The following is a 23,398-nucleotide window of genomic DNA, read 5'->3' as shown; positions in this document are numbered from 1 at the left end:
GTGGCACATTATCACAGCAGTTATTAAAAAGTCAGCATTTGCATAACATCATCAAATATTTATTATTCAAATATATGTAAGATACCAAGTCTACACATGGCATCATAACTGCACCCAACTATCTCTTGTATTAATTAAATAATCTGAATTCTTTGGCTGAGCTATGTGTATGCTAGCCCATACTATTAATTATATTCTTAAATGTATGTAACACATTAATGCATACTCTTGAATAAAACTTATGTCCTTTTACTGATACAAAAGCTTTCCTTCTCCAGCAAGAAGTCCATACAAACAAGAAAATATTTTTCTTGTTGACTCAAATGCGCCTCGTCTTTAACATTTGACATTATCTTTTAAATAATCCTCCTTCAGATCCTGAAGAAAATACTGTCACTTCATCACTGATGATCATTTAAGTCATGATCCTCTGYTGTACAGATGGTTCATTGATGGAGTACTGATGTGACCTCAAATATCCCAGAAAATTAAAACTATTTCTGAATCTTAGACAGTGAATTTCATTCTCAACATTATCTCTATGGTAACTGTAATTTTATAAACCAAAAATTGGATTAAGATAACGATATCAGCATAATTATAGTTAAAAAAGTAAAATTAAGCTATGTCATAGACCGTGGCTTATTTCAACCTGATATTAAGAAATARATAAATCTAACATATGTAGGGATGAGTCACATTTTAAAATGTATTCATAGCTTCATATTTCAAAATCATTTCAAATCAGTTCAATCCAAGTACTTTCTTCTCAGTGTTCTTCTTTTTCATCACCAAAAAGTATCAACTGTGGAAGTCTAAAAAGGTCCCTTAGCAGTGCATATTAGTGTTCATATTATGACAGTGCATACCGTTCATCTATAAAAATAACACCACTGAGAACACTTGCTGAAATAAAGGCTGTTGAACTTGCATGGAAATTGTAGACTTCTGCCAAAAATATTCATGCTTTAACACCATTTATTTAAATTAAAAATTTAAAACATTATAAAAATGTCAAGTCTAAACTATAAAGAGTGAAACATTTTCATCAAATAATGATGTTTTCTTTTTTGTTTTCCAGAAATAACCAATCCTGAGCAGCATCTACTCCCCTAGTTATCACAAAAGCAAAAGATACTTGCTCSCTTTTAAGGTAGAAAAATCCAGGAAAATTAAGCACCAATCAAGTTTCTTTTTCCAGGATTAGCAAGTCCCAGTCTCCAAGATGATAACCATACCTTTTTTGAGTGGATGATAGTCACAGAATATTAAATAAGYCTCATGAATGAGTTTTCTCGAATACTTCACTCAAAGTGCTAAAAAAGTAAGTGGGTATGAAGAAAAGCGCATCTCCTCAAACTCCTTAAATTTGTGTCACCCATGGACATGCTGTGGCTAAACTTCTGCTATCTCTGCTTTCCTGGTTATGTTTGTTTTCTACTCAAAAATAATTTCCTTCATTTATATCTCCCAAGGCCTTTTTTTACAGTTTTCCCAGAAACTTGACAGTATTTTTGAGGTTACTGTACTTAGTACTTAGCTGCTTCCCTTGTTAAAATAGAATTTTCCTACTATATTTATAGTCTTATATATAGTATAGTGGACCTCAGAGACTTTGCTGTGAGAAAATGCTGTGGAAAGAATAAATCCTAAAGACTCTGGTATGTTGGTGTGCACCCTCTTTGTGCTTGCACAGTAGAGAAAGCCAATAGCAGAAACTACCTTGTTTGAGGGTCCCCCACCTCCAGGTGAAGGAATGGCCACTTGAGCTTATTTTTGACCAGGGGAAGTAACAGAACATCTCAAAATGGAATTTCTCCTTGAAGGCCTGGTGTACTATTACTTCAAAATAAATACTGTAACTCCAAAATAAAATTTGCTGAAAATCTCGCTAGCTACAGATTAATATAATAATGGCATTAGTGGAAAAAGGGAAGTGGCTTATTTGGGGATACAGGAAGTTACGATACTGAAGTCCATGTTCTGTAACTCAGTAGTAGAGCAAACTGAGATACTCAGGGCCCGATCACTAGAACACAAATTCAYCTAAAAGGGTCACTGAGAACTACAGTCACTTGCAATAAATAGTCCTGAACTAAGTCAATATCAAGCACAGCCAAATATTGGGAAATTAATATCCAGTGTTTTCTAGCAAATAACCTGTCTCAAGAAGCCAGTATTCTATGGGTCTGGAATTGACATCTAATTTCTCCTTGACATCTAATTTTTACTGCTATAAAAAATAGAATACATATATGCCAAATGTTTTGCTCTACTCCAACATGCATCTTCTACATGAGTAAATCACAACATTTTAATTTCAATGTGTTTAAAACTTTGTTCAGTGAGGAAATAGTTGATGTTCAATTTTCTGAGAGTGTTTTGAATTAACATAGGGAAATTTGCTGTGTCTATATATTTGTTTCTGTCTTCCATTTCTTTTCATTTCATAGTTAAGTCTTTGCTTCCTTAATCACATTTTTATTCATGTTCATATTAATAGACATATTTTTTGTTATTTTATTTACTCTATTAATTGAATGTTCATTGAATTTCCCCAAATGTATTAACCTTTGAGCTCTTCTTTAAAATGAAATTTTACTGGGTAAAACTTTGCTGCTCAGCTTAACACGATCAAAACTCTTCTCCTACTCAAATAACAATACAGTCAAGCTGCAGGGTAGCTTAATATGCTATGTAGCCACAGTACAAGAATCTAACATAGGATTAAAAAAAAAAGAACTTCTCAAGAGGGGAAAAAAAAACCCTGCCATTGTGATAAAGAATAAGCTGAGCCTTAGCTCTTAAATATCCTGAAAAGATCTTCAAAATTTCCATCTGTAGTTAAACGCTAGTAAGCAGTAATGGCAGCACTTTTTTTTTTTTTTTTTTTTTTTTTTTTTTGCAATGCATTTAAGTACAATTTGGCATTAAGCAGTTGTTTTTAGAGCTATATAATAGGACCATTCAAATCTCTGCTTTAACATCAACCACAGAAGTAGTCCCCAAAATATCTTCTAGTAGATAAACCGTTAAGAAAACATTTTTATTTTAGCTAAGGCAATAATGGAAAATAAAATGACAACACTGTCATACTGACTGCACGCCACCCACCTGTCAAGTTGTAGATTTCAACAGCCAGAAAAAATGGCTTTTTTGAAATATTGCTCAGAATAACCAGTGCCATGACCTCAATATCCATCTACCAATGTATCTGTAGTTGGGCCAGACTATAATCACCTTTTAAGGGATGAATTTCATTTTCACTGTGTAAAACTAGGAGCAAATTTAAACAGGTAATCAAACCACAGTACCAGTAGAGCATCATTCATCCTCCCTTTTTCAAGATGCAGTAAGAAAGCAAATGTAGTTTGCTTGCAGAATCTCCCATTAGCATCTGTATTTTAGAAAGAGCACAAATGTTGGTTTGTGGCAGCAATTTGAGGATTATTTTTATTTTATCATGTAGATAGGCAAGGATTAATTAACATTTTAAAATCCTTGAAAATTATAATGAATAAATGTGGTAACATAAGTATAACATAGAGAAGAATCTACAAGTTTATACTTATTCTTTAATGCTGTAGTGACAGATAAAAAGGGTCAATAGCCTATCTACTGATTTACAGTGTAGAGTATGTTCTGTGTTTCTTCCACAAAATAATTTAATTTCATCCTAAAATAATTTAATCCTCAAAATAATCCACAAAATAATTTAATTTCATCCTAAAAAAAGATGATTAAATCTGCCTGTAGGCCTCATCAGTCCTTGAGCCTAGTGGCAGAGCCTCCAAAAGAAATGCCTGGTTCATAATATATGAAGAATATGGAGTTGGGGCCCATTTAAACAAATCAGTCCATGGTACCAGGAGGAACACATYCAAGGTTTGAGGCACTTGGTGTTTTGAAGCCATTCTATCACATCTGAAATGTCACGGAGAATGGAGAAGGTTCCTGATGACTGGAAAATTATGCTTGTCTCAAGAAAGGCAAGGCGGAGACTGTAGGCAGCTACAGGCCAATCAGCATAACTTCAGTCCCAAGGAAAATTACGGAGCAAATCCTATAAATCGTATCAAGGATGGGATGGCCAAGCAAGTGACTAGGAACAGTCATCATGAATTTGCCAAGGGCAAATCACACCTACCAACCTGATTGCCTTCTATGCGGCAATGTGTGTGGACAAGAACAGAGCAGTGGGTGCTGTTTAGCTTGACTTCAGCAGGGCCCTCAACACAGTCTCCCATGGTATCCTTAGAGCTAAACTAGGGAAAATATTTGGATATGTAGCCTTTCCTCCTCTCTTTCTTATGGCCTTTGCCAATCACAAACTCTACTTTAAAGCAAGAATTGGTGGTCTTATTACTCATTATGTACAGCTTGAGTCATTGGACTGAATACCATATTGTCCTTTCTCTTTAACATTAGTTACACCTTTTCATGTTCTGATTTGCCTGCTCAACAATATTTTTTAAAATTAAATAATTACTTAATCTAGAAGACCAATGTTTGAGGGTCTCTGCTAGTTACCTCCCTTTCGAATATTGTTTCTTTCACTGCAATTTCCTTTGTCCTCTTTAGCTAGATTTAAAATCATACCACTCTTGTGCTAATTCCTATCTTTACCTTCACAAGTAGCTTCCCTAGAGGCACAATGCCAAAGACTTTAATGGAATGCAGCTAGATAACTTAAACTATATTTCCCTTATCCAAAATTTAAACTATCATACCAAATAAAGGTTTCAAATTACCTTGGCACAATCTCCCATTGGCAAAATACATCTTTTACAGTAACATCATTTATGATTGGCTTTCCATTCTGCAATTATTATTTTCTTCAAAATTTATTTTGAAGCCTTACGGACTATTAAAATCAAAATTACTACTTTCATAGTCCTCTTTTTGTTTCTGTTAAATACCCAGTACAGAACAGTAGCAAGATATGCAGAATTGGATTGATTAATAAAAGAAGAGTTTTTCTTGCCTCATAAATTCCTACCTTCATTTTGTGAACCATAAGATAAAGTTTATTCAGCTTCAAAAAAAATGCTGACTGTTTAAGATCACACCCATATTAGGGCAATAAACTTATATTAGGACAAGGGTAGTAGCTTTGTATGGATGAAATGTATGCATGTATGAAATAAAAATAGTTTTGGGATTCTGGGATAGGATCATGATTCAATATTCAATCCTTTTCGAGAAATGTTCTGATGGCTCAGTCTACCAGACACCAGACAAAGAAAAAATAAAAGCAAGATGTGGATCCTACCCAATACAGACTGTAATCACCAATTTTCTTCACTAACCAGCAGAATCCTTACATATAAAAAATTACAAGTACGTTAATAGCTCTATACACAAATCTGCAAGGAAGAACTTGCTTCAGTAGCAGTAGATTCTTGTAAATGAGAGCAAATGTGTCACCTGCTGACTGCAAGGACAGCTGTTTGAACTGCTGCCAACCAGAGTTGGTTGGGTTTTCTGTCTCTTTGTACATCACTGGATGCAGTAGAATTTAGTGCTCCTGTTTCTGGTTTATTTTAACTTCTAAATCAGGTACAGTATAGTTTCCAACTAATTCCTCTAATACTGAATTCTAAGTGGCAGTTGCCTAATAATAATGGGGACCCTTCACATTTTAATGACATTTTTCCACACCTAATCATCATGACACTCTTTGTGTGTTTAGGCTAAAATTTTACATGAATGTTGTGTTGCGATATTTTGCTTTATTTTTGAGTTTCAGCTTAAAAATTGAGCTTTTCATCAGAAAAAAAAAAAGGTTAAAGGAAAACACACTTCTGTTATGTGTAACTGTTGTATTTTACAGCTTTTTCATTTAAGCGACGCCACTTGCTGAGTGACGATCCTTTTCCTCCCCCTACAAAAATCTGCCCAAATTCATCAGAGTTACATAAGACTTTAAAAAAAAATGCAGGTTGCTGGAACATTATTGGAGCTAATTTTTTAGTATTTTATAATTGATCTTTACTGAATATGCACCATACAAGGGAAACTGTGCAGAACTTTTGCTGCARTTCCTATGATTAACTGCTTGCTGGGGAATAGTGTTAAGCTTTGAAACAGTGTAGACACTCATTTATTTGTGCTTCAGTGACTCACTTGCAACCGTTAAACAACCTAGATAAGCAGGATGTAGAAGGAATAAATGCCAGACATAAACTACTTAGCTAGGATAAACCTGGGGAGCTGGAGCTCAAGAGACTTAAAAGTAGGTAGGGGAAATGAAAGTGACTTAGCTAAATAAGATTGAGGTCAGAAACTGTAAAGACAATGAATCAAAAAAGGAAGCAATATAATATAATATCACATAATATAATAGTCTTGGAATCAGAGAGTAAGGCAGAAGCGAGGTCTTGGGAATATGGGTAAAAATATAATGTAATACATTCTTCAGAGTCTGCTATGAAATCCAATATTCCTCTCCTATGGGTTACTGATGCATCCATCAGCTAACTGTCTTCCATGCCCTCAGCCTTACCGAGGATGAGAGTCTGCTATTTCAGTCAGTTACTTCATTGGTTTAAGCAGCCCAGGTCCTAGCAGAGGATGTTGGATCAGAGACCCAACTTGATCCCTGAAGATCTAATTTACTTGAATGGCAAGCACCCAAATGCAACAGAAATCATTGTGCTATAAACACAGAAATTGTTCCATAAAACACAGTTGAAGATAAGTGTCTCAGATTTGGGACTCAAATTGGATGACATATTTCCTTTTACTGTCTTCCTGCCTCAGCTTCCCACTTGSGAAATGGGGATCCTATCCCCATTGCCATGAGGTCCAAATAAACGTAAATTAATTATTCCACGAAATAGTCAAATAGCATAGCAATGAATGCCACAGAAGAAACCTTAAGGAATTCTGTCTTCTATATAGTGTTTGAATAATGCAAAAGGCATAGGACCACACACTGAACAATGAACAAAAAATAAACTGAATAAATGCTCATTAAGGAAGTATTGTCCATCCTCTGCAGGGAAGGTGACAAGAGTCCTGTGAAAAGCAGTGTTTGTGGGACTTTAATTAAACATGGTAATATAATGGTATGTAAGAGAGATAGTGAAGAATTAAGTCTGTGCAGGCCCACTTAAATCATCCCCATCAAAAGCTTTGAATGTTTGAATCTCCAAATTTTTAATGTAATTTTTATAGTTTAATATASAGGGGTATTCATTTACAGGACAATATACAGTGCAGAGTTGCTTTAAAAAGCAGGGTTCTATTTTGAGTTAAAATACACATTTTGCATAATTGTATATGTATTCTGTTGTTTGTATACTGTTCGATTCAGTCAGATTGGCAAGCATTAATAAGAGATTTTTTTTCCTAAAGGCTCAGAGTTTTAAAGGCTTTTAGAATGCCAGGAACACCATACACACTGTGGCTGCTTCCAGCTTAATTTCCTGAATATCTATTGCACCTCATCTTTCTGCCCTCTTTTAAGCTGTCAACACACGCGATACCTGACCTACTTTTGGGAACTTTCCATGACATATAGAAACCTTTAAGTCCCAAAAAATAATTAAAAGCTCAATCACAGAAATAAATGTCAATAAAATAAATTATTCTCATCTCTTCTGGCTTTGAAAAAGAGCTGCAGACTGGAGCAAGAAATAGCATTGGTCTGCACAAAACCATCTGTTCAGCACTCACATTACTTGGCATTTATTATGTGTACACTACTACAGATGCACTGACCTGGAGGTTTGTGTACAGCACAGGGAAATGAAAAAAAAGAACTACACAGAAGCAATTACAGGGCAACTGGAATATTACATGCAATATTAGCTGCTTGCTTGTACTGTTAACACAATGACTGGAATGTGATAATTTAGCAGTACTTAAAAATTATAATAGAGAAAATGACTCATCCAAATATGCCAGTGATATTAGCACTATTGCTGGTTGTATATAAAAAAGCAATAACTCAAATAGTTTGAGAATAATAGGTCTTTCATTTCAGGTGCTCCAGATGTTGCTTACTGTTTAATTTCTACAAATATGTCTGCTTAATTTTAGGAATACTCTCTGACAGTTTATACAAGTATTCTATATAAAACTTATCCTTTAAACAGGTATTTGATCCACTAATGACCTGGGTAAATAGTATGAAGACCAGAATATTGAATATATGTGCTTCTAAACTATACTGGACAAAACAGAATCRACTGTGATCAGGTTGTATATTCATTAAAGGGCTAATTACATAGCATGAAAGGACTGATCATACATTTGAATAAAGAACAATCACTCATATTTGCCAGGACACATTTTTAAAATGAAGCTATATCAACTCTACCAGAATTAGCCCATTTTAACTCAGAAAACAAAATACCCTAATGAATAAATGTATCAAATTTGGGCTGTTTGGGATTTCTTGCATTCTCTGTCAAGCATCTGTTACTAGCCATTACAGGAAACAGGATACTGAACCAGATGGACCATCAGTCTGTTTTGAGGGAATCGGTATCTGATGCCATACCAACACGTCAAGCAAGTATACCAGCACAAATTCACCCACAAGGCCCAAAAGGTTATAACAAAACATAATTCAATCAAACGTAAGTATGTACGTAACAGCCAGAAGAGAATGGAGGCAGAGACAATTGTAAAGGCTGACAGAAGATGAGAAATAAAAGCTTGCATATACGTAGCTTTTCTTTCAGATGTTGCYAAATTAATTGTACCCCTGCTACAAAAGAAGGATATGAAAACACTTAGAATGTCTTTCTTGACGAAATAACAGCCCATATTAAAATTAAACTTTTGTTTCCATAGTCTTATCTTGTTTCTGAGAAAATTTCTGCAGAATTGATCTTTACACATGCCAGACATGATCTCCATGTGGTTCTTCAGGTGAAATCTTGGGCATGTGAGGCCTAAGTTATTCAGCTTATTGCAAGACTGATATTTTAAAATAAACATTGTAGAAAAATCATTAAAATAAAAATGGAGAAAAGTGTGCATTACTTAGGAGTAAGTAATTGGATTTATGACTTGGACTATTAGTGTCCTGAGTTTCCCTTTTTAGGAGTTTTAGGTCTTTGCACTCAAGGTCAAGCTCACTTGCACAACTGTTATGAGGCTCCCCACCAAACTGGTACTCGGCAGACGTACTCCCTCCTTTCTTCAGGAGAGGCTTTTAAGGGGAGCTTGAGCTACACTGCAGTGGTGTTGCAGCCATTCCTCTACCTGTCTAGGTTCCCCACTGAGCCAGATCATAAACTTTGTCTGACTTCCTAGCTTGACCTCAGACCTGTCTCCTCACTGCAGACTTCTCTGGAGATCACAGGACTTGGTCACAGTAACCACTGACTTGGTTACTGCCTTTGGCCCTGATCATGGCCCTTGCTGACTCCYACCTTGAGCTTGGACCTGCTTCATCACCAAAGACTTAACTGGTGCTTTGACCTTTGTCTGACCCTGACAAAGAGGGAAGTGTAATCTATGATCTAGGAAGTAATCTATACTATAAAGTATTTTGTTATAAGTGGGGACAGCTTATGCAGACAAACTGGAGCTCACTCTACCCGCAGTGCTCTAGCCAGATGTGAGCCTACTGCTACCAAAAAGCTACACGGCCACATTGCTTCAGCCCTGTGTTCGAGCCAAAGAGCTCAAAGTGAAGGGTACTTTCTTCAGCACTGTGCCATGCTAAGACATATAGGCTCAGAGCAGACAWGAGCAAGATGTGGTCTGTCTGCAAAAGAATATGTGAACATGCAAAAACCTTGAACCACAGGCTTAAATCTTATGAAGTAGACAAACTCKATTTACAAATTCTACAGAGACACTGTTTTCTGCCAACAGGATTTAGCTTTCGCTGGCTTGTGTTCAGCTTCAGCTACCTGTTCCGTTTCCATTTGAACCCTGGATCACACAGGGGTCAAGGAGTACACATGACATGACATGCAGCAAGCAAAGCTGTATGTCATTTCCACGTCAAACTGCCTTTGCACCTAATGCCTACATGACTGTTTTGACAGTCCTGTGGAAAGAACTGATCCCTGTGAGACTCCACAGGAAAAGGCGTGAGACAGAATTTCATGTTACTGGAGAAATTCTGGTGAAATAAATATGTTAGTGACACTATTAGGGGAGGATCTGAAGTTCATGCCTGAAAATTTCTGAAAAATAAAAGTCATGTTTTTTTTTCCTGAAGTGTCCATAAAAGGACCTCAAATTTGCTCTGAATACCATCATGAATCTTGCCCTCAGTTGTTTTCTAATATTTTAAAAACAAATTGGAACACACAATCATTACTTTCAATAAAACACATCTAATCTCTAATGTAATTTTTACGCAACTCCTCTTCATAATGAGTAATTCATTATCAGAATATTGCTAACCTCTGCCTAGAAGTCAGGTTCTCCATAATTTCTAAATCATAGATTTTATTGTATTTGCTTGAACTTCAAAATTATATTAAGATAAATGGGAAGTTAAAAGAGCCTTGCATATACTGTGTGTAAATTATGTGTTTTTCTAAACATGACTTTTTCTTATTTATGGCACTCATTCTGGATTTTTGAATGAGTTCAGCTAAGTATATTACTATATTATATATATAATAATGAACCTTTCATTCATCTTTCAAGGATAAAGTTATATTATTCAATGCATCAATTACAGTTAGCTGATTGTTGATATCAGGATAACATTTACAGACAGCAATCTCAAAATACGATCACCTAGGGATGCAAGGTATGTTAAGTTCATTTTCCTTAGATTTGCCATTTTCCCAATATAAATTGAAGTCCATGGCATTTATTGTAAGACATTCTTTAGGGTATATTTAAGAAAAATGGAATATTTATTTACCTTGTGTTGTTTTCCTAGGCCCAAAATTTTCTTCGTTCTTTCTCTTTGATGATCTTCATCTTATCGATGATTTTATATATATAGCTAATTATATATTCCATATTGGGAAAAAAAAGTATATTATAATGTATCTCTTTGTGGTATTCACCACCTAAAATGAAGAGTTCTCTGTTTTTGTATTACTTAAATCTTGCACCAGTACAACAAGAATGGAAAAGATGACCACAACTCTCCTGACTCTAGGATGTCTAGATTAAAGACTCTTTCCATAGTAAAGCATCCCAAACATTCATCAACTCTCACAAACACTAGATGTGTATTTTATACTATACTCACAATTATCAAAATAACAATTAGAGAAAACGTTCTATATTTCTAAAGAATTCACTATGACTGTAAAAATATAAAATATCCAGATATCTGAGGATCCTTCTCTTAGAAAATAGAACTGAAGAAACAAGTCCCTGAATATCTGACTATTAGTATTACTGATTGATCAACATCTAGTCTAAAATTTCCATCAGTATTTAGATTAACCCCAGGTGGAAGGGAGAGGCAGGCCCCCAGTGGGGCTTCCTACAACTTTCTCATACTGTTATTTCTACAGTAGTCTGACCTACGGTCATACAGCTGCATGGTGTCAGATCTGACCATGAAGACCTTTGAAGGACTTCAGGAAGCTAAGTCCTTAGTGGGGTGGGGAAAGGAGAGATTGCAGAACCTTTTGGTGTACACAATGTCCTGACCTTTCAAGATGGAAGACTTACTCCCTGACCTCACCATTTCCATGAAGGATCAGATAGTTTTTCTTGGTTTTGCTATTTCTGTAATTTTCTTCCAAATCAATCCTCTGGTCCTATCCTAATCAACCCTACAACCCTATGACAAGTCGGAAAGCACTCCTGGGAAGAGTTATCATGCCTAATCTTCCTTCTCTCTCCTTATCCTAAAGGGGCATGAAGAATGAGAAGACTTCTGACTCAGAAAACATACTTGCCAACTAAATGTTGAGTACAGTCTTTTAACTCTACAGAACCATTGTTTTTGAATGTTTCCAAGGAGAGATTATCATTCTGAAATATATTTCAATTCGAACCAGATGAATTGGAGCTATTTTTAAGAAAACTATTCCAGAAGTCAATCTATTTGAAAATACTTCTAGGTAATTACATTAAATCAAACAATCATTACAGAATGATGATATCAATAAAAATATTTCTAAACAAAATTATAACCTTGCTATTGTTTAAGAGGCAGATGCTCTTCCTACAAGTCCATGATATTTTTAGAAGCATTGAAGAGGGTTTTCTTGTTTGTTTACTGAGGGATAAAAGTCGTAGGCTTGTCACAATGAACAGAAGTACAGTGGGTAGGTTTGTGTTCCATGACAACTGTGGCATCTGTGATTTACACAGTGTTTTGGATAGCTCTGCATATAGACAAGTCAGTCTATAGATTTTATTTTTAAACAGTTAAAACTTCTCTATGTAGATCTGGCATTTTATTTTTCCTTGTAGGCTGTTAAATCAGATAGGCAGCAATAAAAAGAGAAAACACTGATACTTCTAACACCTTATTATTATGATGAAAAACTGAACCTGAATATATCCTGAAAAAAGACCTTTTTTTTTTTTTTTTTTTTTTTTTTTTTTTTTTTTTTTTTTTGTAGACAATCACTTGCCATCAAGTAAGGCTAAATTTCTATTGACAAACACTATACTTGTTGTATTGTATTACATTGAACAGTTATGAGAGTCTATTTGTCTTCTGTAGATCTAGTTCATACATAGACTTCCTCTAGTGCCCTTTAATTGACATCTGAGTTTAAATTTAACTGCTAGAAATCATCCCACTCATTGAATAAAGCTGGCAGTGCTGCAAAAAACTGTGACCTGAGATCCTAAGTCATATGGAAATTGCCTTGGACTGTGGTTATTCATGTAAAAAATGCAGCAGAAATGATTGAACTGATCACTGGCGTGTATTGAGCTTAGAGATACTTCTGCATACAAATGCTTATTGAACCCTGTAACAGTGGTGTTTTTTTTTTCCATACTATACCTTCACCTTCACTCCTTGGAGAAATGATAAAAGAAAGGATGAATCTCAGTAATTTTTATGACCTGAAGGAACATCTTACTTATCTTACAATAAGTAAATAAAAATAAATAAATAAATGATTTTTAAAATAAATGAATGCTAATAAATAAGAACATGAGCATTTCATGTCTTTCTCATACCCTCTAGAGAAAAGCACAACTGAGGAGAGAGGGAAAAATCTAACATTTAAAACTAAAGACCTTCAGGAAAAAAAAATCATAGAAAACATAAAACGTTTCTCAGATACAAAGCAGATAATATTTCTATTGCTGCAAGAATCACATATCTGTAGACTACAAAATACCTTTTGGAAATAAAATGGCTTAATATTGAATTGTACTTGAAATCTCTACTAATAAAAAGTAGTATTTGACATGCAAAATTCATGGTAAAGAAAAACAAAAGCATGGTCATAGAAGTTAGAGGAGATGCAATTCAAAGAACATATCAATTATCTGTGTACGATATCACTTTATACCTGAAATTTGCTATGTACAGCTGCAGCATTTCATTCACCCATTATTAATATGTACCAATTATCTCCATAGAGTTCAGTATCATCGTCAGTAGAGTGAGAGCTAAACCAAAGCAATATTGCCAAAGAAAATATGAACCAAATATTTTCTAGACTATACTTCCATAAAAATAGGAATAGCAATAATAACTTGTGGGCATTATTTTTTCTTGAATGTAATGGTGTTTCTCTGCATTAGCAGGCACGTTTCCCCAAAGCAGTCCTCAAGATAAAGCAGTAATGTAACTGAAAAGGAGCTGCTCCCTGCAAAGTGGTTTGTGAGCTGCTCCCAAGTTCTGTGAAGCTGTAATTTCATCCCTCTATGTGACCGAATCATTTTTGGCTCTCCCTGTTCCTGTCAGTTTAAGATTGAGGTTTTGACACAATTTCAGTTTAAGATTTAGACTTCTCAAAGGTTCCCTCCAATGTAACTTGAATTCAATAAAAGTCATTACAGTGTTCTTAGGTTTATGGAATATATTATTGCATTTTTGGATCATTGCATTGGCACATGAACATGTAGAGTAGTTAACTCTGACTTTTAAGGACAATCACATTTATGATACTGTCATTATCAGCTGATTTCAGGCAGCCAAATATTTTTTCAAATTTGTTCACTGAAAAATAAATCTTTCACTATCAAATATGTAAAAATTGAAAATAATAATAATAATAATAAACAAACAAAATCATATTCTTTTGGTTTGTCTGGGACATTTACTTCTGAAAAGAGTATTTTTCTGAGTATTTTTCACATTAGGCACCTCGGTTTCACTATAAACTATACTTAGTAGACCATATGGATTTGAAATGCATATATCTGCTCTTTAAGGCTACCCGATTCTCTTTTTTTTTTTTTTGCCTTTTTGTTGCCTTTTTTTTTGGTCATATTTATTATTCTCATCCTATTCTGTTGCCACCTTTACTGACTGTTGAGTCTGCAGCAGTCCCTCACTTCTGATGTTACCCAAAGCCCTTCTGTCTTGGAAACTCCTGAGAGCTTCAAAATTCCATACATAACAGAATATTCAGAAACCTGAAATTAGACAAGTGATTAGCATGACAGTAGACACAACTTTGAACAACTTACCCACTTCCTTTCTAAATCTGGTACTTCCTTTTTTTTTTACAAAAGTAGAGGTTTGATGGGACTCTTGACCAATGACTTATTTTCTTCATAAAGTGCTGTTTTTGAGCAAACCAAAGTTCACTGCATATGAAGTGGAAAATCTTAACTACTGCATAGTTAAAAGGAGCTACAGCATCTTACTTGGTCTTTGAAGGAAACAAAAATTACACTTTAGAGACAAAAAAGTTACTTTCATGGACCCAATGAATCTTCATGCTRTGCCTCCAATTTTGTCACTTGTTACACTATGTTGGAAAGTCTAAGAAGGACGCTCTTATACTTAGCTACAATATTGCTGTTTCTGATGACAGAGAATAAAGGCTGGTCTATCTGGTCCCATCCAAGACTTTGTGATGTGTTGAAGGATCAGCTCATGCTGACTGGACCCAAGGGAATATCAGCAAAGAATATATATTCAGCATTTTTTTTTCTTAACATAATTCACACAAAAACATGTAGTTCAAAATTAAGCTCCAGGTTTGAATCCAATCTTAAATATTTCTAGGCTGCCATAATTGCATGCCAGAATGGGGCAAGAAATTGTCAATGATGAGCAACCCAGTGAGAGAAATACACAGATTGTTGCAGGATGAAAGCACTCAGAAAAGATTTGCTGAAATTGTTTGCTTTGTAGCTATAGCTGTAACAATGTAGGAGGTACTCATTTTCCAATTTAAATGATATTTTGTACTTAATGAGACATTCATTCAAGGAATTTAATGAATTTCAAGTGCTTCTTTTTTTAGGATAAGCCTTTATTTAACAAACATAAAACTAAACAACTTTGTTTATTTTTAAATATTGATGCTGTCACTATTACCACAAAACACTGAGTAAGAATTCACACATAGACAGTGATATCTGAATGTGTCAGTTTAGTATCAAAACAACTACTGTGAGAAGTATCACAGTTTGTCAGGTTAAAGGGAAAGATGCAAGAAAATGGTCTAATGGTCCAAATGCAGGCCTCGGAGCAAGGAATTGCATCTTGGCTGCAAACAGAGACTCGGTTACCTCAGGGAGATCACAACTTCCCTCTTCTTTGCTTCCTCATGACCAGAAGATACTAATATGTCCTACTAGACCATACGGCTGTGCACACAGTTTTGTGATCCTGTGACTAGGCACTCTGGGCCTGTGGCTTGCCAAGCAACACAAAGCAACAGGTTATCTAGAAACTGGACAAAAACTACCTTAAGAGCTTTTGGAACAATAGTAGAGAAAAGCTCATGAAGATGTATGTATTAGTCCATCAACATTGTTGGATGCGGTAGAGAGAAATATAGTGTTAAAGAAACTATCCTGAACCTTCAGTTGCTGGAATAGTTACATGGTCTTTARAATTTAAGGAGTGATAAAGAACAAATATTCTTACAGACTGAGTTTGCTTCTGCAAATCAAATTCTTCTGTTTCTCCTGTTACCCTGCATGACAGCAGATCCTACCTCATTCTTCAAAGCCCAAGTGAAATTAYTGCTTTTATTTGTATGAATCCCTGAATGAATTTGAAATAGATAATCTTATTCCAGTTTCCTCTTTCCCGTGCCTCACTGCTCTGCTATAACTTCTTTTTGACTCTTGCACCCCAATCCTGTGGAGCAAAGCAAAGCCACGTGCTACTTTTGGAGAGGGTGAGAACTGTGAGACCCAATAGGGCTGGTCTGCTCCTGTTAGGTGCAAGGAGCACAGTGGTCTCCTTAGCATACTGGGCAGAGAGAAAACAGCAGGTAGTTTCTCTGTTCACATGTTGACAGAGTTTTCAGAGTTAGATATTTAGACTGATCATCAAAATAAATATGTTATTCATTACAATGGCAGCCAGTTAAATAGCTCTGTTCCTCTTATCAAATCTTTTCATTCTTATTAGCATTTAGAGTGCACCTATTGCCCTAATACCTAAATACAGAACTGATACCTGCACAGAATGTACTCTATAATCTGCCTTGTGTCATTACTGAATTTAGCTCCTTAATTAGTGCTATTCCTCCCAGGTTTTGCATCTAGCAAATAAAGTAGCATTGACTGAAAATTTACACTAAACTTTCTGCTAAAACTATTTGAACTTTACATTTAATGTTATTGGAATGATCTCTCCAGAAGAATATATTGTTTTACATAGACAGATTTTTTTGTTTGTTTCCTATTCATAATATTTCCATACTCTTGGCATMCAGCAACCTGTACATAAAATAAAATGCTGCAAATTCTTGCTTCAGGAATATCATGAGGTAATATGAAGCTTAAAATCAGTTCCTACAATAAYTGATAATACTTCTTTTGTCATGTGTTTTGGTAGTATTTTTTTTTTTTTTCTGGAAACTATAATAACTTAGCTAGTAATATTGCATGCAAAATTTTGTGAGTAACTAGCAAGTAGTTCAAGGAAAGTTGCTGTGCATACAAAATCTATTGCAATACCTTACTCTACTGCTTTTGTCATTTGGTCAAAATATTCAAAACTTTGTCTCAAATAATCTTCTTCATGAAAAGAGGAAGAATTCGTTCWTGTTAATTCATTCTTGCTATTGCTCATGAAGTAGCAGTTGAATGATTCTTAACATTTTCGTGCTCTCATAACCGATAAACTGAAACCAGCACAAAATACAGTCACGCTGTTAGGGTAGTTTTGTTTGTACTACTAGAGAATTTGACATTGTAATTTAGTTTTCCCCCTCTTTCAGGAAAGAGATACAAAGAACAAAGAGCTGTCAGAGCCATTCAGGCATTCAGATCCCACAGCTATGAAATATGGGAAAGTAAAAATTCATATGACCAAAATTTTCAAAGACACCTCATAGGATTTTGGCTTAAATACCTATATATCTTTTTCTGTAAGAGCAGACTAGTCTGTTACATCTGTTCTGCTGCTCGGAGTAGATATAGGAACATTCTTAGAACTGGAACAGAACAGGTGTTAGAAATAGAATAGTCCAATATTACTTCTTCCTTTTAGAACATTTCTAAGAGGACTGTGTACTAAAATCTTGAATATAGGGATGTTAAGGAAATGCTTCCACTGACTCATCAGTTAGTGTACTGCTTGCCATATGAGCTCCTGTTGTCTGTTAAGCCTACTTGCTAGATAGCTTTAGAAACCAAATGAGATCTTCTTTCCACTTTATTACCACGAGATTTGATCCTGACATCTATTTACCAGATRCTGGGCATGGAGGTTCTGATTTCCTGACCTTTCTTCTGTTGACTACAGAGGTTCTGTAGATGCTCCTACTTTCTTAAATTTTTCAATTTCACTAAAGTAATTGTCTACTCAATAGTCCAGGGGATAGGGCATTTGTCAGCCTCTGATACAACCAAGAATCCATTCTCTCTGCTGTGTGTCAAGCACTGTGTGTCAGCACTAAATTCAAGAGAGGGTATAAGTCCAGCCTTATGTGGACCTGTTGCTCATGCTCTTTCAGGGTTCACTTTTTACAGTTCTAATTAATTCCGTGTGAGTCATGGGGGCATCATTAGAAGGGCAACTAGCAAAGTGAGAATCTCCAGCCATTTCTTGAATTTTAGGCAGACTTGTGAGAAAATCTGGAGTATCTTCCTGCTACATTTGCTAGTTGAGGGAAATATCATGATGAAAACTTTGAGGATCAGGTGAGAATTACAGTAATCTAACTTTAGGTTTAGGTGTCTAAATACTGCTTGTATTTAGTCTGTCCGTTCCTCATATCCTCTGCCTAAAATTGATGCAGATATTTTTGATTCTTTCAATTCTTCAAATCTGAGAATCTGCAGAAGAGACCATGTATTCTCCTCCACCTCATTTTATTTCATTTCTACTTGAAGAGTTTTTTTTCCTCAAAGTGATAATTAATCTATAACTATTTTTTATGAAAATCCTTTTTCCTATTTAGCCTTTCATATTCACAAGCAAGTATTTCTGTAACGAAACCCCTCTTCTTTGATCTGCTTCCTCAGTGAAAACTATAAATCTTACCTCTTAGAAATTAGATCTCTCTGGACAATTATTTATTTACTTTTGTGAATTTAGGCTTTTGGTTCACTATCAGTCTTATTTACTATCTTATCATTACTCCTAAGGAAAAAGTATAAGGAACCAAAATAAAGTTTCAGATTTTAATGCTGAGATTGGATATATCTCTACTTATTCCAGTTTGGAGTCATTAAATTTTGATTGCTACAAGATAAGAAACATTTGTTCCAATTCCCCAGTTTAAACAGACAAGGATGTAGCTAAGGATGTAACTCAATGAAAAACAAATATTTGCCACAGATTTCCTAAACATCTGTTCTTGAGAAGGGTCCATCATAGTGAGGTTTTTTGGTTTCAAGCCTTACTAACAGACAGCATTTCCTGAATTCTCATTCTTAAATTTTCCAAATGTCCTGTAAGGTGCAAAGTAAAGGAAGCACTACTGAATATAGACAGTAACTAACAGAAAATAATTAATCTATGCACTAAACCACTCTTCATTTTAACATTTAAATATATGTGATGAGTGTATTGCTAAGTATTTGAGTGGCACAACTGCAAATGGGTGGCAATGATAATAGCAAGTTTTTATAGCAAGTACTGGACTACTTCGGTGAATATCACATATCTGTGATAATCTCAATATCAGACGCAAAATAAAAAGAGAAGATTGAACACTCTGAACTCTCCAAAATTTTCGAATCAGCACAGAATTTGTTTTCCAAATGTAGTTGTAGTTCATGTTGAAGTAAAAAAAAGATGAAAAAAAAGAGGAACAGAGAACTAAACACCCCATTTTTATTCCGCTGTATTTACTGGAGGCTTTTGGAGAACAACCATCATTTTCAATTCGGTTTCTTTTCATGAAGTCTCCCTTGAATCACAATTGAGGCAAAAAAAAAAAAAAAAAAAAAAGATAAAACATAGTCTGATCACATGGTGTATTTGTTTTCATCCAAAGACCGTTTAATGGCACTAGATCCTTAGGTCTTGGGTATAGAAAATGTCTGTACAGAAGGAGTATGTATATTTGTGTAGAAGCTCAGCTGTAGTCTATGTTACTATTTATCTTGAATAAACTGTTGTTATTGTAACATATGGCAGCAAGAGCAACATATTTGAAATGAAAATACCAAGGGGGACTTCTCAATTTGAAAATATTAGAGCTGTTATGTTGTATTTCTAAACCTGAGCAAACGTTATATTTAGACCTAAGACACAACAGGGTATGAATTATTGCACACTAATTCACACCTAAAGTGTTGCTGCGAATGAGGCTAAAGGCTGAGTGCAATCAACTCAGCTCCATCAGTACAACATTAATTCACACACTAGAAGATCTTATTGCACTTATACAAATATTATTTYAAAAGGTCACAGATTCTAAAAATAAACAGTAATATAAGAAGGGTCAAGTTCCAAGAAGAATTACTRTGAACCACCAGTCTGCTCAGTGTCTTTTAAAAATAATTACATATATCACAAAGAATTTGCATGTGGAAAACAAGCTAAACAAATTCCTAATTACAGTAATAAACCAGCCTAAGTCTATCAAATATGGAGTTCACAGTCGTGCTCAGAAAATGAAAAATATTAATGGATAAATCTATTGCTTATGCTGTCTTCAACCTACTGCAGACTGGTGCACCTGCATAATTTAAACAGAATTGGTATCTGTGAGAGACACTTCTGGATTTCCTTCCAGGCATTATTCCTTCCTTAGGGCTAAGGAAGTCTGGTTTTGAATAGTTATTCCATCTGCAGCTTTTGAGATGAAATAACACTGGACTTCATCAGAGCTTTGTTTAGTTAGATCTTATACTTACTACTTGGACTCCCAAAATCTAAGTTTCCTATTTGAAACTAAGTTTGTYTTTAAATAAGGTAATGTTTTATATTATATATATAAATTATATATGTATATATATATATAATGTGTATATATATATAAATATATTTTATATATTTATAAATCATATTTGATTTATTTATATTAAATAATGTTTAAGAATACAGAATATGTACATTTTTCTGATTACAGTAATGTCTAGTTTTTATGTATTTGTCAATAGGTTTACAGAATACTTTCAAATTCTGAAATACCCCTGTTCGGCTTTCTCCTTAAGAACATCTGAGGTTAAGCACAGGCAGTGAAGCACCTTTTACAGAAGAATAGCTGGGCTTTTCAGTTTCCTGGGGCTGGAGAGGCTGTCTTGTCTTTCTTGCTCTGCTGAGTCCCAGAAGTAGCAATGTTGATGGAAACAAAGGTGAATACACTTCACAGAGYAGAAATCAGCAGTTACATAGAGTTACTAGACCCTGCATTTCAGCTTTGCCCAGGAAAGGAGAGTTACTCCACGCCTCACATATTTGTTCTTATCTGCTCACTAAAATAGCATTACATTTCAATATGTTTTCAATGCAGATGAACATATATCTCAATGATAATCTAAAAACTCTTGAATTTTGAATGTTTCATTCTGAACTGAAATGATTTACTGTGACCATCTAATTTTCACTAAAAAATCTGTTCCTGCTGAGAACTGTGTGACAACTTTTTCTTGTACTGGAATTTCATTCAGAATATTGGGGAGATTCCTTATTTTAACTGAGTATAAGAGAAAAATTGTAAATGTCAGGCAGTTTTTAGAACAGAAGTTGATCTACCAAAATCCAGTACCAAAATCCACACTGGGTCTTCTCCTCCGTCATTCATACTTGGTCGTAATGTCAGTAATTAATAATTTAAGAAAAATGCTCTTTTAAGAACAAACGGTAGCGGTAGAAAGTAATGATAAACAGAATGTTTTTGTGGTAGGTGTTGTGTGAAACACACATCGATTTGTGAAATCAAAGTTTTTAGAGTGACATATAGTGTGAGAGAGAAACCAGTCGTCCTGCCTAGTTTAAACACTATCTCAAGTACATTGAGATCACTCAGTTCTTTCTCAATAACGTTGCATATGACATTTAATTGACAGGAAAATCCTAGAAACAAAGTACATACAAAATATTCTTGGAATTAAATTATCAAAAATGATCCTCTTGCTGATAAGAGAAGAGAAATGTCAGAAGATGGCAGAGCTGTGCCACATGAGTTAAAGGGCTGAAACGCTATCTAGGGCCCATGGTGAGTTAATATCAGGTCTCTTCAAAGATGAAAAATAATAATTAAACACTGCTTGTCAATTAATGCCAACTTAAAGAAAGGTCCTACACTTAGATTAAGTGAGGAGATTGGGTTGCTTGAAAACAGCAAGAAAGGAGGAAGAAAAGGTCTATGGAATAATGAAAGATGTAAGGTAAAAAGGGAAAATAATTAAACACACATGCACTTATGCAGAGTTGGAGCACTCATATTTCTAATTAGAATTTCAGTGCAGGAGCCCAATTTAACCTTAGGGAGTCTTTATAGTCATGTCAGTGTTGTGCACAGCACTCAATCTAGTGCTGATATACCAGGTTGAATATTCATATTACAATTACATTTAGCAGAATGCTATTATTTATACACATAACATACATTTCACTTTTAAGGACAAGGTATTGAATTGCTATAGTATCCAGCTTGTGAAAACTGTGGATTACTGTGAATCTGAAAACTGACAGTTGATCGCTTCTTCGCATTCTTAATCCTTTAATGAATGTATGCAATGGGTTCCTAAATTGCTTAAATTGAGAGTGACCTCATATTTTGGATTTATTATGGTATATTGGTATCACTTTGGAGGCAGATGTTTGTCAGTAACATTTAGCAGAAAAAAAGGTGCAAGATGCTCAACCAACTAATAGGTACATAATRTGACAAAGCAGAATAGCTATAAATGTAGTAAAAAAACTGTGCACCTCAGCATGTTCCAAACTCTGATGAAATCTATGAATTCCAAGAGAGCTGTTCTCTTTCATTTGAATCCTATCTCCCACCTAAACAGATGTGTTTCAAATTGAAAGGGCAGTCAGTACAACAGGAAGTGAAATTAGACAAACTAAAAGATTCTGACAAACTATCTGTTCTACCTAACATTTCCTCAGAAGCTTCATGAAAACACTTTAATTAACAGCATCCTCTTAGAGACTAAATTCTCAAATCCCTGTTTGCTTAAAATACTTCAGAGGAATTGAAATTATTTGAATATAACTGAAAATATTAATTTTACAAATAATATTTATGTTTTATCTGCATTTAGAATAGAAACAACTTTGTTTCTCCTGTACAGCCTATATAATATCTGCAAAGCATTCTTTTTCAGCAAAAATCCTCCAATTACTTTAACTATTTAGGCAAACCTTAGTGAAATGTCACGGATGGCAGGTAAGGGGTTGCTAAAAGGATTACATTCCATCCCTCCCCTGCCAAGGCTGAATGTGATTCTGCTCATGTGATGCAAGAACACCTCCCRGGCTGCCCTGTCCCCTAAACAGCTGGGGCTGATCCTCAGATTAACGTGCTTAAAACACTAAAATCTTTGTAACTTGTAATGAACAGGAATGGCAATACTTCCCAGGTGTATCCCATACTGCTGCTGACCAATACCTCTCATGAAAAAGCACTAGCAAAGGCTCAAACAAATCAGGGAAAAGTAATCAGGAAAATACTTATTATCTGTGAATTTTATAAAAATATTTGGTTTGCAGTTTCATATGTCTTTATTCTTGAAGATGAATTTTTTAAAATTCCACTTCTTTAAGCCCCCAAATGTTTACATGGTTCTTGCATACTAACATCTGCTAGGCCTTTTTTTTTCGCTCAAGAGGAGTAATTCATGCCTCTTGAGTTTGCACACGTTTCCCATATGTCTAGAAAATTATATGCTCTCACTCCTTTCTTGTCACAGTTTTTCATTCTCCATACATTTATCG

Source organism: Nothoprocta perdicaria, unplaced genomic scaffold, assembly GCF_003342845.1.
Source record: "Nothoprocta perdicaria isolate Ctin4 unplaced genomic scaffold, notPer1 scaffold_8, whole genome shotgun sequence".
NCBI lineage: Eukaryota > Metazoa > Chordata > Aves > Tinamiformes > Tinamidae > Nothoprocta > Nothoprocta perdicaria.
This window is presented reverse-complemented; position numbering follows the sequence as displayed.